Raw genomic sequence first — 11045 nt, forward strand, 5'->3', positions numbered from 1 at the left:
AGATATGATAAGATAATTTTTTTGGTATTTTTTATGATAAAGATGCAAAGTAAAATAAAAGCAAAGTAAATAACAAAGTATTGGTAGATTAATATGATGAAGATAGACCCGGGGGCCATAGGTTTCACTAGTGGCTTCTCTCAAGAGCATAAGTATTCTACGGTGGGTGAACAAATTACTGTTGAGCAATTGACAGAATTGAGCATAGTTATGAGAATATCTAGGCATGATCACGTATATAGGCATCACGTCCAAGACAAGTAGACCGACTCCTGCCTGCATCTACTACTATTACTCCACTCATCCACCGCTATCCAGCATGCATCTAGAGTATTAAGTTAATGAAAACAGAGTAACACCTTAAGTAAGATGACATGATGTAGATGGATAAACTCATGCAATATGATGAAAACCCCATCTTGTTATCCTCGATGGCAACAATACAATACGTGCCTTGATGCCCCTATTGTCACTGGGAAAGGACACTTCAAGATTGAACCCAAAGCTAAGCACTTCTCCCATTGCAAGAAAGATCAATCTAGTAGGCCAAACCAAACTGATAATTCAAAGAGACTTGCAAAGATAACCAATCATACATAAAAGAATTCAGAGAAGATTCAAATATTGTTCATAGATAGACTTGATCATAAACCCACAATTCATCGATCTCAACAAACACACCGCAAAAAGAAGATTACATCAAATAGTTCTCCTTAAGAGAGGGGGAGAACATTGTATTGAGATCCAAAAAGAGAGAAGAAGCCATCTAGCTAATAACTATGGACCCGTAGGTCTGAAGTAAACTACTCACACTTCATCGGAGGGGCTATGGTGATGATGTAGAAGCCCTCCGTGATCGATGCCCCCTCCGGCGGAGCTCCCGAACAGGCCCCAAGATGGGATCTCATGGATACAGAAAGTTGTGGCAGTGGAATTAGGGTTTTGGCTCCGTATCTGATCGTTTGGGGGTACGTAGGTATATATAGGAGGAAGGAGTACGTCGGTGGAGCAACAGGGGGCCCATGAGGGTGGAGGGCGGGCCTGGGGGGGTAGGCACGCCCCCTACCTCGTGGCCTCCTCTTTTGTGTCTTGACGTAGGGTCCAAGTCTCCTCGGTCTTGTTCGTTGAGAAAATCACGTTCCCGAAGGTTTCATTCCGTTTGGACTCCGTTTGATATTCCTTTTCTTTGAAACCCTAAAATAAGCAAAAAACAACAATTGTGTGCTAGGCCTCTGGTTAATATGTTAGCCCCAAAAATAATATAAAAGTGGATAATAAAGCCCAATAATGTCTAAAACAGTAGATGATACAGCATGGAGCAATCAAAAATTATAGATACGTTGGAGACGTATCACCGGCGTCGTCGCATAACGCCCAGAAACAGCCTCCAACCTGCCGATCCCCGGTGGGAGAGGTCACCCCCGTCGTCGCCTGCGGCGTCGCCCACGTCACCCCGTCCCTCATAGTTCTTATACCATTCATGTCTAGTACAAGTAAACAGTACCTTTCATCTTCTGATGGCTTGAAGATACTTAAGCTTCCATACCAGCATGGTGGGGGACAAAAGGCAGTTCTTCATGTACATTCTTCTTCGTGAAGCACATGATGGTCTCTCGAGCTTGTCGAAAAGGTTAAGTACTGAACCGGAGTTCATCGAGAACCATATCCCAATAGAGATGGTTGAAGTCGGACAGTTCATGCTCCCAAAGTTCAAGATACCTTTTGGATTTGAAGCATCCAATTTGCTCAAGGGTTTGGGTCTTCAGTTGCCATTCAGTATGGAGGCTAGTCTTTCAGAGATGGTGAATTCTCTCGTGGGCCTATTCATCGCATCTGCTTTCCACAAAACGTTTGTCGAAGTTGACGAAGAAGGAACTAAGGCAGCAGCAGCAACTAGTGTTGTGATAGTACATCAGTCACAACCCTCAAGGATGGATTTCGTCGCTAATCACCCTTTCCTCTTCCTTATTCGAGAAGACATCACCGGTGTAGTGCTCTTCATTGGTCATGTTGCTAATCCCCTCGTGTCTTATTAGTATGTTTACCCTATAAATCTATGTCTTGGAAGTTACCTCAACTGTTACATGTAAGTGAAGGGTTTCAACATTCAATAATGTTGCCCGTAAAATAAATCCAATAAATTGTTTTGTTTTTAAATAAATGTCATGATTTTTGTGCACAAGGGCAATAATCCATGATGGTTGTGCAACCTTTGTGCTTTGAGATACTTGATACATGTTGATGAAGTATGAAAAATTATCTTTGCATAATTTGGGAGATGAAACTAGGTTGGTTTGAAAATCATTGATTCAACCATTGTTAGGATATCGGTGTTGGCCCAGGAGGATTTTATCAACCTGGGTACAGAGGAGGTGCTAAGTTAAGTCTACGGATGATGTGCTTAGGGAAGAACAGGGACCAGATTCATGCTCATATGGGCATATAAGACCTTTTAATGCTCAACCACCAAAGATACCAGAAGGATTGCCTAAGTTCATGAAAGATGCCACTGAAGCTCCCCACGAATTCTTGAAATAGAGAGGCGGGGGAGCTACCCATCCTGCTGTAGAATTTCCTCTGATGTCACCAGGTATCTGAATTGTTAACTTCTACACCACTAGCGGGAAGTTAGGCCCTCACGTTCTCTTGTTTCACGGGTGCTGCTGGGCCTAATTGATTTGTGTCACGTGACAGGACAGACATGAAGAGAAATCTAGCCTTGCCAAGGGATTGCTGTTGTTTCCTTTTCATTGGACGACACTGCAGAGTTCTTGTATGGCGATGTCAGAGACGAAGACAAGGCTTCAAAGATTAAGCTTGAATCCGATGACATTCTGATATTTGGTGGTCAATCAAGGCACCTATTCCATGGGGTCTCCAGCATTGCACCGAAAAGTGCACCACCGGGTGACCGACAAGGCAAATCTTTGACCCGGGCGCCTGAACCTCACATTCAAGCAGCATTCAGTGCATGCCTTTAGGCATAGTGCACGCAGAGGGGAGGGTACTCTGTCATGCTGTATTGAAGTGCCCTGTTAGCTAATGTCTGCAAGAACACCATACATAACTTGTACTGACAACCAGTGTTCATCACTATTATGTGTGCTTTTCATGCACAATATTATGGCCTCTATCATATTCATAGGTCAGGGGCGGAGCCAGGATAAAAAATGAGAAGGGGCAAAGAGGTATATGATTTTTTTTTCTACAAACATGTATACGTAACTAATGGCTAGATAATTTATAAAACTAACCACACAAATCATACATATAGTGTGTAAGAAGCAAAATCATATAGTTCCTTACAAGATAATGTCATCACACATAACTATGACAAGTTCATTGCCAAGATAAAAGTGAACTAACCACTTGAGGCACAATAACTTGATAAATATGAATATGTCGTTCCTTTTAGCTGGCACCTCCTAATTTCTTGCCTTCAAGCTGAGAATACAAATCATGTTTAAATATAGTGAATGTAAACATTGACAGATAAAAATATAAGCTTGAACAAATTTTCGTTTCATCCCACGACGCTTTTCGCATGGAAGAGTTTAACAAATAGCAACACGAGCAATATGCCTCGTCCTCTACCTCGATGTAGTCTAGCAAATTACGATGCAGATCATGCCATTTAGGATTGAAACACCGCTTACTCTTACCAATCCACCTGGACATAAAGTTGGACGGACAAGATTGATAAAGCTTTCTGCTAATCCCACACGTACGTTTCTAGCGATTTGAGAAGTTTTTTCTTTAGCGGCTAGCTGTATTCTCTCTAGATGAGCTGCTCTGCTGCTGCCTTTCTCACGCATGGGCAGATGGGCTTTAGATGACAGAGTAATAAGAAAGTGAGCGGGGGCAAATATCTTGGGCTGAGCAGGGGCAAGGCTCTAGGCTGGGTGCAAGTGGGGCAAAAAAACGAGTGGGGGTATTCGCCCCCACAACCTTCTACGTGGATTCGCCCCTGTCATAGGTGTTTGGCATCATGAGTTGAAACAGTTCAATATGTAACTAATAAACTAGATCAAACACTGTGTAAACTTATCCATCTCTTTAGCAAACTGATTGGGAAGCTGGAGCAAAACATCTTGCACGGGAAAAAATACATGAAAATTGCAACAATTCAGTACTTATAAGTTTTATTTCTAGCTCGTGACCTCTCGAGGGCGCGTGACCTCTCTTGTTCAGCGTCGTCGAGACGTATCCCCTCGAGAATCATGGTGAGCCCGAGGATGAAGGCATGGTCGACGCCCGCGCTGACACGAACATCATACTTGGTCGGCCAGAAGAGGAACCCCCCGGAGCTTTCTATGCGAGCAACGGCGGTGCCGGCGCGGTTGACGGTGCAGTCGGTCCCGCAGTACCAGGGGCGGACGCCGGCGAAGTGGCGGCACCCCTCACCTGCGAGGCGCACGTCGATGTCCCCGGTGTTGGTCAGCGAAGGCTGCACGACGGCGATGAAGAGCAGATCCTTGGAGCTCGTACTACCCCTATTGGAACCTCCAGTCCCTCGCCTCGCTCCGCCTAGCTCTCCTTGTCGCCGTCGCGCAAGCTCACCGGAGAAGAAAGGGAAAAAGTTCAGAGAGATTCAAAGAAGTGGTGGACACAGAGATTTTCCGGCGCACCGAGCAGGTAAGCGCGCGCGGGCTTGTCCTTCTTGGCGATGACGACGGCCGCCGCGTCCTCCGGCACCACCACCGCCTCCCACAGTCCGGCCGCCGCATCAAGGTTCGCCTCCACCTTGATCGACCACGCCGTGTAGTTGTCACCGGTGAGCAGTGGCACCGCCTGCTGCATCGACCCGCCCGCTCCGCCGGCGTACGGGACGATTGACATCGCCGGCGCGCCCTGAGCTGACCGTGGCTCTGATACCAATTGTTGGAACCTCCAGTCCCTCGCCTCGCTCCGCCTAGCTCTCCCTGTCGCTGTCGCGCAAGCTCACCGGAGAAGAAAGGGAAAAAGTTCAGAGAGATTCAGAGAAGTGGTGGACACAGAGATTTTCTGGCGCACAAACGCCCCCTTTTGATTTCTCGAGCACGAACTCGCCCGTCTCCTCCTGTTACAATGCCATTAGGTGGCTTTATACCCCGAGCCGGCGCACCGGGCATGCACCCACGCCTCCACTCGCCCCTGATCCTCCCCGTGCTCCCCGCGCACTGACCGCGCCCACGCTGCGCCCGACGCCCGCGTCACACGGCCAGCTCCAACGGCTCACGCCTGACCAGGCCACCTACGGCTCGCCAACAGAAGCCCACACACACACCCTGGTGCACGGACACGCCCGTGCACCCTACGCACGCCCTAGTCGCCATGGTCCCGACGCGTCCAACTCGCCCGGCGCGCGCCCATACACGCGCCCGGCTCGTTCGACGCCTCGCCGCAGCTTATTTCCTAACAGTCCCCGCCCCCCTGAACGCCTCCCACCTCCGGGTGATCTCGAACACGGACGGCGAGCGCTCCACGGTGAGCACCGGGCGTGACTCTGCGTCGAGGAGGACGGAGCGACGGAAGAGGCTCAAGAAGGGCCCCTCCACCCACATCACCGCCGCGCCGCTGGCGTCCGTGACGGTCAGGTCGCGGCGCCACGGCCAGCCGGTCTTGGTCACGGTGAACGCCGTCGGGCGCCGCGCGCAGAACCGCGCGGCCACCACCGAGAACGCCATTGCCGATCGGTGGGTGCTCGTGACGTCGAGAATCTGACACAGAGCCGCAAGAGATTTCCAGGTACGTCACGTAGACGTAGGTATGTACGTACGAACCTCGTACTCCCAAGGTTTCGTGTAGTATCTGAATTCTGAAAAAAAAAAGAATTCTGAAGGATCACTATTTCCTTGCTGTACAAGACATTATCCCGGCATATCTCAGTTGGACTAACACGGAGCTACAAGGATAGAATGAGAAGGGCGTGGGTATATACTCCCTCCGTAATACTATAAGTGTCGTAATTTTGAATTGAGGTAGGAAAGTTTTGCATTAAGGTTGAACTAACCTTAGTTTAAAGCCATGGCATTTATTTTGAATCAGAGGGAGCATCAAACATCTCATCGACTCAACCAAGATTGGAGGGTCCTCTTTGATTTACGGGACTTGAATAGGAAAAATCTAGAAGTGGAATGTCATTGTCATCTCAATTCTCTACAGGATTTTAAGTTGTTTTTTGCGTCATAGGAAAAAAAGTTCTGTCTAAGGCACATCTAGTTAATGCACATCTAAGGGACTCAATCAAGCTAAAAAGGAAAAAAAGGATAAAAGAAGGGGTGTATCTAGGGCACATCCAGATGTGCTCTAATTATTGCACATCTAAGTGAGTGAATCAAGCATAAAGATGAAAAAGAAAAAAGAAAAAAATATCCACACGAATCTCGATGTAAAATCAACAATATAGGACTTAGATGTGCAATACTTATAGCACATTTAGATGTGCTTTAGCAAAACTGTAAAAAAAATGCCCTCATGAATCTTCGCTTAAAAACAATAATAGAGGACTTAGATGTGCAATACTTCAGACACATCTAGATGTGCTTTAGCAAAACTAGAAAAGTAAAGAATTCTTTTAAAAAGTTTTGAATGGGTGCTAGAAATCCTATAACAAGTAGTGCAAAGAAATCCTTAGAAAAAATTCCTATAGTATTCTATCCTATGAATCAAACATCAACATAGGAAAAAAAATCTTAAGGATTCTAATCCCTCGAAATTCCTATGCAAATCCTTTGAATCAAAGGAGCCCCTATAACCAACCAAGGCATGCATGCCTTGTCCGTTGGTTGTTTGATTTCCACCAGACAACACCCTTCTACAAGGAGGGGAGTGATGCCCTATGGGAACGAGGTGGATCCTTTTTTGGCGGATAAACTTGTATTATTACTCAAAACTCCACATAATTACAATCAACCAAACTAAGCTCAAATGCTTTTGGGGGACCCGAACCCACACATACGACAGTTCTTCCTTAAAAACTAGCAAAGTTTGCTAAATAATTGCTAATCTCATTTTGGCTATGATTAATGAGAGTAATATAAGTTTCACGAAGACTCAGCAAATGTTTTATTTCTTTCACTAGGGCAGCAAACACCACGACAAACGAGTCAACCTCCAAGATGATTAATAGCTTAGATCTTTAGATAGAAAAGGATAAATCCCCCATACATTCAGATACTTCAGATTCCATTGCATCCCGACATGAGAATACTTTTCGACATGAAGAGAAGATGATAGCACCCTCATTGTCTCAGAGATCACACCAGCCCCAACCCTACCATCAGGAGAAAATAGCCCATCAGCGCCAGTCCACTTGATCCTGGGCTTCTATAGGGATATCGCATGTGGCTTTGACAAGTGATTGTACGAGATGACACCTTTACCTTTGATAGAATCGCAGTCAGGATGATAATGAATACCGATGAGGGAATCTAGATAACTAGTCAAGAACCTTCGGGAAACTTCTATCGGGGGCGCTGGTTTGTGGTGGATCACACTAGTCAAGAATGGGGTGATGACCCAAGTGGATCACGGACTCGCTAGCCCAGCTTCAAATGAAATCACAAGCTCTTTATGCAAAACTTGGTCGAACAATATGACCGGAACCTAGCTAGGTGGGCCTGATGCAACACCTCCACAATGGTTTCATTTTTATCTTCTCATCTAATCAACCAAGGCACACACACCTTGTGTGTTGGTTGTCTCATTGCCACCTAACAACACCCCTCTAAAAGGAGGGTGGTGGAGGGTGTCGTATGGGAACAAGGTGATCCAAGTGGATCCCAGAGTTGCTATCCCGGTTTCGAATGAAACCATCAAGCAATTTCAACAAACTTGGTCAAACAACATAGCCAACACCTGAAGCAAGAAAAAACTAGGACATGCTGCACCTTCCTTCGTGACCACCAACCGCACCCATGGACCCTATTCCGACCAACCATGCTTTGTCCGAGAGGTCAAACAATCAACGACCATTGGCTCGGAGATAATACCGCAAAGAAGGTAAAATGTCAATGATATTGTCGTTGTTTGATCTGGATATGAGGTTTTTTCCCGGAGTGCACATGCGGTTGAAAGAGGAGGAAGCACCATTATGATGCCTCTAAGAAATGTGACATCCGGTCCTAAGGCATTGCCTTCGTCAGTGCCGGTAAAGCTAGCACAAGGCTTTTGCCCCTAGCATCACATTTCCACCTTGTTGAAACACGTTACTTGCCGAGTTTGACAGTTACCTGAGCGCATGGCCTTTCCACCCTCTGGCTTCACCTCAACATTTATGCATCCACCAGTCCCAGCGCGAGGCCACAAAGATGCCATCATGCTAAAACAACACATCTCATTGCCAACGGAAGTGTTGCACTCCCACATTCATGGGTGGGCCAGATTCACAGGCTCCCGAGGTTGGAGACCTCGAGCACCAAAATGAGGGGGACTGCCGACAATCATACAAACTGGATTTGAGGCCTGACTCACCGTCACAGGCAACTAAGGCCTGAAACCACCGCCACCAATTATCCACACACTAGAGAGTCCACAAGAGAGAGATCCAACAACCTTTAGCTACTGGCCCGGTAGACCCACGATGGAGCCATCGGCGAAGAGGGTGTGGCAGGAGAGGGGGCTGGACAGTGTAAATGCCGGTCCTCCCTAAGCAGGCGACATGAGAGTCGTCTGTGTCTTTAAAAAAATGAAGACTTGAAACTCTCTTGGCAATTTTGAGGACATGCACTCATATTTGTGGAAAAACAAACAACTTTGTATCACAAAATGCAAGTTGTAATAAGAACATGTTTTTCTATCACAAATCATAAGTTGACTATCTGTTATATTTTTTGTCGTAAACAACACGTTTCTAGTATGTGGTTATTTATGTATCATTGAAATGGTCTTTCTGCAATATTTAGGGCATGAACTAGTTTTTGAATGCACTACAGGGTACCAGGTCATCTTTTTTACGTTTTCATACTTAACTATGTCCTCCAAGTTCTCCAAACCGTCGTTAGCCTTCAATGTTTCGTCGGAAATTGATTACGACTTGTGATAGCAAATCAACATTCTTTTCTTTAACGGAATTTATTGGTATTAGTGTGAATTGTTTTCTCATGTTATTGGCCTATTTTCATAGAAACACAATATAACATGCATACCAAGAAAAGAAAAAAGACAACATGCATAACGATGGAACTCCACCATGAAATACTGGCGTCAGTCACCTTCTCCTCGCAGCATCACGGCGAGACAGAGCCAACAATGATATGGCAGCAGTCTCTGAGGTGGAGGGGAGTCGGATATTTGACGGGCTTGGGTGCGTGCGCTTGGATCATTCGGGATTTAGTAGTCGGCCGGGAGCGGCGGTTCAGAGAAGGCGCCAAGGCACACACAGTATCTAATGTCTACTACACAACCTTCTTCTTCTAGACATTGTTGGGCCTTCAAGTGCAGAGGTTTGTAGGACAGTAGCAAATTTCCCTCAAGTGGATGACCTAAGGTTTATCAATCCGTAGGAGGCGTAGGATGAAGATGGTCTCTCTCAAGCAACCCTGCAATTAAATAACAAAGAGTCTCTTGTGTCCCCAACACACCCAATACAGTGGTAAATTGTATAGGTGCACTAGTTCGGCGAAGAGATGGTGATACAAGTGGTATATGGATAGTAGATATATGTTTTTGTAATCTGAAATTATAAAAACAGCAAGGTAACTAATGATAAGAATGAGCGTAAACGGTATTGCAATGCGTTGAAACAAGGCCTAGGGTTCATACTTTCACTAGTGCAAGTTCCCTCAACAATAATAACATAATTAGATCACATAATTATCCCTCAACATGCCACAAAGAGTCACTCCAAAGTCACTAATAGCGGAGAACAAACGAAGAGATTATGGTAGGGTACGAAACCACCTCAAAGTTATTCTTTCCAATCAATCCGTTGGGCTATTCCTATAAGTGTCACAAACATCCCTAGAGTTCGTACTAGAATAACACCGTAAGACACAAATCAACCAAAACCCTAATGTCACCTAGATACTCCAATGTCACCTCAAGTATCCGTGGGTATGATTATACGATATACACCACACAATCTTAGATTCATCTATTCAACCAATCACATAGAACCTCAAAGAGTGCCCCAAATTTTCTACTAGAGAATCATGACGAAAACATGTGACAACCCCTATGCATAGGTTCATGGGCGGAACCCGCAAGTTGATCACCAAAACATACATCAAGTGAATCACGTGATATCCCATTGTCACCACAGATATGCACGACAAGACATACATCAAGTGTTCTCAAATCTTTAAAGACTCAATCCGATAAGATAACTTCAAAGGGGAAACTCAATCCATTACACGAGAGTAGAGGGGGAGAAACATCATAAGATCCAACTATAATAGCAAAGCTCGCGATACATCAAGATCGTACCACCTCAAGAACACGAGAGAGAGAGATCAAACACATAGCTACTGGCACATACCCTCAGCCCCGAGGGAGAACTACTCCCTCCTCATCATGGAGAGCACTGGGATGATGAAGATGGCCACCGGAGAGGGATTCACCCCTCCGGCAGGGTGCCGGAATGGGCCTAGATTGGCTTTTGGTGGCTACGGAGGCTTCTAGCAGTGGAACTCCCGATCTATTGTGTTCCCCGATCGTTTTATGGTATATGGAGATATATAGGAGGAAGAAGTGAGTCAGGGGGGCCACGTGGGGCCCACAAGGGTGGAGGGAGTGCCCCCTGCCTCGTGGCCTCCTCGTAGATCCCCTGACGTGCACTCCAAGTCTTCTGGGCTTCTTCTGATCCAAAAATAAGTTCCGTGAAGTTTCAGGTCAATTGGACTCCGTTTGGTTTTCCTTTTCTGCAATATTCTAAAACAAGGTAAAAACCGAAACTGGCACTGGGCTCTGGGTTAATAGGTTAGTCCCAAAAATGATATAAAACATGCATAATAAAGCCCATAAACATCCAAAGTTGATAATATAATAGCATGGAACAATCAAAAATTATAGATACGTTGGAGACGTATCAGCATCCCCAAGCTTAATTCCTGCTCGTCCTCGAG

The 11045-nt window shown here is 45.7% G+C and overlaps 1 pseudogene; it reads left to right on the plus strand.

The window, feature by feature from the left end:
- The first annotated feature begins 1480 nt into the window (after positions 1-1480).
- LOC123101712 (serpin-Z7-like) lies at positions 1481-2036 on the plus strand (annotated as a pseudogene).
- The last annotated feature ends 9009 nt before the right edge of the window (positions 2037-11045 follow it).

This window comes from Triticum aestivum, chromosome 5A (assembly GCF_018294505.1).
Source record: "Triticum aestivum cultivar Chinese Spring chromosome 5A, IWGSC CS RefSeq v2.1, whole genome shotgun sequence".
Classification (NCBI taxonomy): Eukaryota; Viridiplantae; Streptophyta; class Magnoliopsida; order Poales; family Poaceae; genus Triticum; species Triticum aestivum.